We start from the raw sequence: 6,000 nt of genomic DNA on the forward strand, positions 1-6,000 counted from the left end.
GACTCAGGTATTTAAAACACATTGAGTCCTGTTACCTGGGAGATAGACTCAGGTATTTAAAACACATTGAGTCCTGTTACCTGGGAGATAGACTCAGGTATTTAAAACACATTGAGTCCTGTTACCTGGGAGATAGACTCAGGTATTTAAAACACATTGAGTCCTGTTACCTGGGAGATAGACTCAGGTATTTAAAACACATTGAGTCCTGTTACCTGGGAGATAGACTCAGGTATTTAAAACACATTGAGTCCTGTTACCTGGGAGATAGACTCAGGTATTTAAAACACATTGAGGCCTGTTACCTGGGAGATAGACTCAGGTATTTAAAACACATTGAGTCATGTTACCTGGGAGATAGACTCAGGTATTTAAAACACATTGAGGCTTGTTACCTGGGCGATAGACTCAGGTATTTAAAACACACTGAGGCCTGTTACCTGGGAGATAGACTCAGGTATTTAAAACACATTGAGGCCTGTTACCTGGGAGATAGACTCAGGTATTTAAAACACATTGAGGCCTGTTACCTGGGCGATAGACTCAGGTATTTAAAACACATTGAGGCCTGTTACCTGGGAGATAGACTCAGGTATTTAAAACACATTGAGGCCTGTTACCTGGGAGATAGACTCAGGTATTTAAAACACATTGAGTCCTGTTACCTGGGAGATAAGACTCAGGTATTTCAAACACATTGAGTCCTGTTACCTGGGAGATAAGACTCAGGTATTTAAAACACATTGAGGCCTGTTACCTGGGAGATAGACTCAGGTATTTAAAACACATTGAGGCCTGTTACCTGGGAGATAGACTCAGGTATTTAAAACACATTGAGGCCTGTTACCTGGGAGATAGACTCAGGTATTTAAAACACACTGAGGCCTGTTACCTGGGAGATAGACTCAGGTATTTAAAACACATTGAGGCTTGTTACCTGGGCGATAGACTCAGGTATTTAAAACACATTGAGGCCTGTTACCTGGGCGATAGACTCAGGTATTTAAAACACATTGAGGCCTGTTACCTGGGAGATAGACTCAGGTATTTAAAACACATTGAGTCATGCTACCTGGGAGATAGACTCAGGTATTTAAAACACATTGAGTCATGTTACCTGGGAGATAGACTCAGGTATTTAAAACACATTGAGGCCTGTTACCTGGGAGATAGACTCAGGTATTTAAAACACATTGAGGCCTGTTACCTGGGAGATAGACTCAGGTATTTAAAACACATTGAGGCATGTTACCTGGGAGATAGACTCAGGTATTTAAAACACATTGAGGCCTGTTACCTGGGCGATAGACTCAGGTATTTAAAACACATTGAGGCTTGTTACCTGGGAGATAGACTCAGGTATTTAAAACACATTGAGGCCTGTTACCTGGGAGATAGACTCGGGTATTTAAAACACATTGAGGCCTGTTACCTGGGCGATAGACTCAGGTATTTAAAACACACTGAGGCTTGTTACCTGGGAGATAGACTCAGGTATTTAAAACACATTGAGTCCTGTTACCTGGGAGATAGACTCAGGTATTTAAAACACATTGAGTCCTGTTACCTGGAAGATAGACTCAGGTATTTAAAACACATTGAGTCCTGTTACCTGGGAGATAGACTCAGGTATTTAAAACACATTGAGTCCTGTTACCTGGGAGATAGACTCAGGTATTTAAAACACATTGAGTCCTGTTACCTGGGAGATAGACTCAGGTATTTAAAACACATTGAGTCCTGTTACCTGGGAGATAGACTCAGGTATTTAAAACACATTGAGGCCTGTTACCTGGGAGATAGACTCAGGTATTTAAAACACATTGAGTCCTGTTACCTGGGAGATAGACTCAGGTATTTAAAACACATTGAGGCCTGTTACCTGGGGATAGACTCAGTATTTAAAACACACTGAGTCCTGTTACCTGGGAGATAGACTCAGGTATTTAAAACACATTGAGGCCTGTTACCTGGGAGATAGACTCAGGTATTTAAAACACATTGAGGCCTGTTACCTGGGAGATAGACTCAGGTATTTAAAACACATTGAGGCCTGTTACCTGGGAGATAGACTCAGGTATTTAAAACACATTGAGGCCTGTTACCTGGGAGATAGACTCAGGTATTTAAAACACATTGAGTCCTGTTACCTGGGAGATAAGACTCAGGTATTTAAAACACATTGAGTCCTGTTACCTGGGAGATAAGACTCAGGTATTTAAAACACACTGAGGCCTGTTACCTGGGAGATAGACTCAGGTATTTAAAACACATTGAGGCCTGTTACCTGGGAGATGTTCAGGTATTTAAAACACATTGAGGCCTGTTACCTGGGAGATAGACTCAGGTATTTAAAACACACTGAGGCCTGTTACCTGGGAGATAGACTCAGGTATTTAAAACACATTGAGGCATGTTACCTGGGAGATAGACTCAGGTATTTAAAACACATTGAGGCCTGTTACCTGGGAGATAGACTCAGGTATTTAAAACACATTGAGGCATGTTACCTGGGAGATAGACTCAGGTATTTAAAACACATTGAGTCCTGTTACCTGGGAGATAGACTCAGGTATTTAAAACACATTGAGGCCTGTTACCTGGGCGATAGACTCAGGTATTTAAAACACACTGAGGCTTGTTACTGGGAGATAGACTCAGGTATTTAAAACACATTGAGTCCTGTTACCTGGGAGATAGACTCAGGTATTTAAAACACATTGAGTCCTGTTACTGGTTCTTCCTGGAAGATAGACTCAGGTATTTAAAACACATTGAGTCCTGTTACCTGGGAGATAGACTCAGGTATTTAAAACACATTGAGTCCTGTTACCTGGGAGATAGACTCAGGTATTTAAAACACATTGAGTCCTGTTACCTGGGAGATAGACTCAGGTATTTAAAACACATTGAGTCCTGTTACCTGGGAGATAGACTCAGGTATTTAAAACACATTGAGTCCTGTTACCTGGGAGATAGACTCAGGTATTTAAAACATTGAGTCCTGTTACCTGGGAGATAGACTCAGGTATTTAAAACACATTGAGGCCTGTTACCTGGGAGATAGACTCCAGGTATTTAAAACACATTGAGTCCTGTTACCTGGGAGATAGACTCAGGTATTTAAAACACATTGAGGCCTGTTACCTGGGCTAGACTCAGGGGTATTTAAAACACACTGAGTCCTGTTACCTGGGAGATAGACTCAGGTATTTAAAACACATTGAGGCCTGTTACCTGGGAGATAGACTCAGGTATTTAAAACACATTGAGGCCTGTTACCTGGGAGATAGACTCAGGTATTTAAAACACATTGAGGCCTGTTACCTGGGAGATAGACTCAGGTATTTAAAACACATTGAGGCCTGTTACCTGGGAGATAGACTCAGGTATTTAAAACACATTGAGTCCTGTTACCTGGGAGATAAGACTCAGGTATTTAAAACACATGGTCTTGTTACCTGGGAGATAAGACTCAGGTATTTAAAGCCACTGAGGCCTTTTACCTGGGAGATAGACTCAGGTATTTAAAACACATTGAGGCCTGTTACCTGGGAGATAGGCTCAGGTATTTAAAACACATTGAGGCCTGTTACCTGGGAGATAGACTCAGGTATTTAAAACACACTGAGGCCTGTTACCTGGGAGATAGACTCAGGTATTTAAAACACATTGAGGCATGTTACCTGGGAGATAGACTCAGGTATTTAAAACACATTGAGGCCTGTTACCTGGGAGATAGACTCAGGTATTTAAAACACATTGAGGCCTGTTACCTGGGAGATAGACTCAGGTGTTTAAAACACATTGAGTCCTGTTACCTGGGAGATAGACTCAATGTAGTTTAAAACACATTGAGGCCTGTTACCTGGGCAGATAGACTCAGGTATTTAAAACACACTGAGTCCTGTTACCTGGGAGATAGACTCAGGTATTTAAAACACATTGAGGCCTGTTACCTGGGAGATAGACTCAGGCGCCACATTGAGGCCTGTTACCTGGGAGATAGACTCAGGTATTTAAAACACATTGAGGCCTGTTACCTGGGAGATAGACTCAGGTATTTAAAACACATTGAGGCCTGTTACCTGGGAGATAGACTCAGGTATTTAAAAACATTGAGTCCTGTTACCTGGGAGATAAGACTCAGGTATTTAAAACACATTGAGTCCTGCTACCTGGGAGATAAGACTCAGGTATTTAAAACACACTGAGGCCTGTTACCTGGGAGATAGACTCAGGTATTTAAAACACATTGAGGCCTGTTACCTGGGAGATAGGCTCTGATTTAAAACACATTGAGGCCTGTTACCAGGGAGATAGACTCAGGTTTTAAAACAACTGGGCCTGTTATGGGAGATAGACTCAGGTATTTAAAACAGTCTTGAGGCATGTTACCTGGGAGATAGACTCAGGTATTTAAAACACATTGAGGCCTGTTACCTGGGAGATAGACTCAGGTTTTAAAACACATTGAGGCATGTTACCTGGGAGATAGACTCAGGTATTTAAAACACATTGAGTTGTTACCTGGGAGATCTGACCTTCAGACTATTTCTTCAACTGGCCCACTAGCCATAGTTCATGTTTTAATGGGTGATCTGACCTGGGAGATAGACTGTTTTCAACTGGCCCATTGAGGCCAAGTTCATGTTTTAGACTCAGGTATCTTAAAACACACTGAGGCTTGTTACCTGGGAGATAGACTCATGTATTTAAAACACACTGAGGCCTGTTACCTGGGAGATACCCTTACAGACTGATTAGATGGCCCACTAGCCCTTCATGTTTTAGTGAGGGATCTGACCAGACTGATTCTTTCCTGGCGTATTTAAAAGTTCAGTTTTAATGTAGCTCTCACATGCATCGACTATGTCCCCAATGGCCCACTCCCTATGTGCAGCTATGGGCCCTGGTCAAAAGCATTGCACTGAATGGGGATGTTCATGTTAATGGGGGATGTAACCCTTCAGACTGATTCTTCAACTGGCCCACTAGCCAAGTTCATGTTTTAATGGGGTATCTGACCTTCAGACTGATTCTTCAACTGGCCCACTAGCCAAGTTCATGTTTTAATGGGGGATCTGGCCTTCAGACTGATTCTTCAACTGGCCCACTAGCCAAGTTCATGTTTTAATGGGGGATCTGGCCTTCAGACTGATTCTTCAACTGGCCCACTAGCCAAGTTCATGTTTTAATGGGGTATCTGACCTTCAGACTGATTCTTCAACTGGCCCACTAGCCAAGTTCATGTTTTAATGGGGTATCTGACCTTCAGACTGATTCTTCAACTGGCCCACTAGCCAAGTTCATGTTTTAATGGGGAATCTGACCTTCAGACTGATTCTTCAACTGGCCCACTAGCCAAGTTCATGTTTTAATGGGGGATCTGACCTTCAGACTGATTCTTCAACTGGCCCACTAGCCAAGTTCATGTTTTAATGGGGAATCTGACCTTCAGACTGGTTCTTCAACTGGCCCACTAGCCAAGTTCATGTTTTAATGGGTGATCTGACCTTCAGACTGGTTCTTCAACTGGCCCACTAGCCATGTTCATGTTTTAATGGGGGATCTGTCCTTCAGACTGATTCTTCAACTGGCCCACTAGCCAAGTTCATGTTTTAATGGGTGATCTGGCCTTCAGACTGATTCTTCAACTGGCCCACTAGCCAAGTTCATGTTTTAATGGGTGATCTGACCTTCAGACTGATTCTTCAACTGGCCCACTAGCCATGTTCATGTTTTAATGGGTGATCTGACCTTCAGACTGATTCTTCAACTGGCCCACTAGCCATGTTTTAATGGGTGATCTGACCTTCAGACTAATTCTTCAACTGGCCCACTAGCCAAGTTCATGTTTTAATGGGTGATCTGACCTTCAGACTGATTCTTCAACTGGCCCACTAGCCATGTTCATGTTTTAATGGGGGATCTGACCTTCAGACTGAATAATGTGTTTGTTAGACAATACATTAATTACAGAAACTCTAACTTCCCATT

This window comes from Oncorhynchus keta, unplaced genomic scaffold (genome assembly GCF_023373465.1).
Source record: "Oncorhynchus keta strain PuntledgeMale-10-30-2019 unplaced genomic scaffold, Oket_V2 Un_scaffold_7590_pilon_pilon, whole genome shotgun sequence".
Lineage (NCBI taxonomy): Eukaryota > Metazoa > Chordata > Actinopteri > Salmoniformes > Salmonidae > Oncorhynchus > Oncorhynchus keta.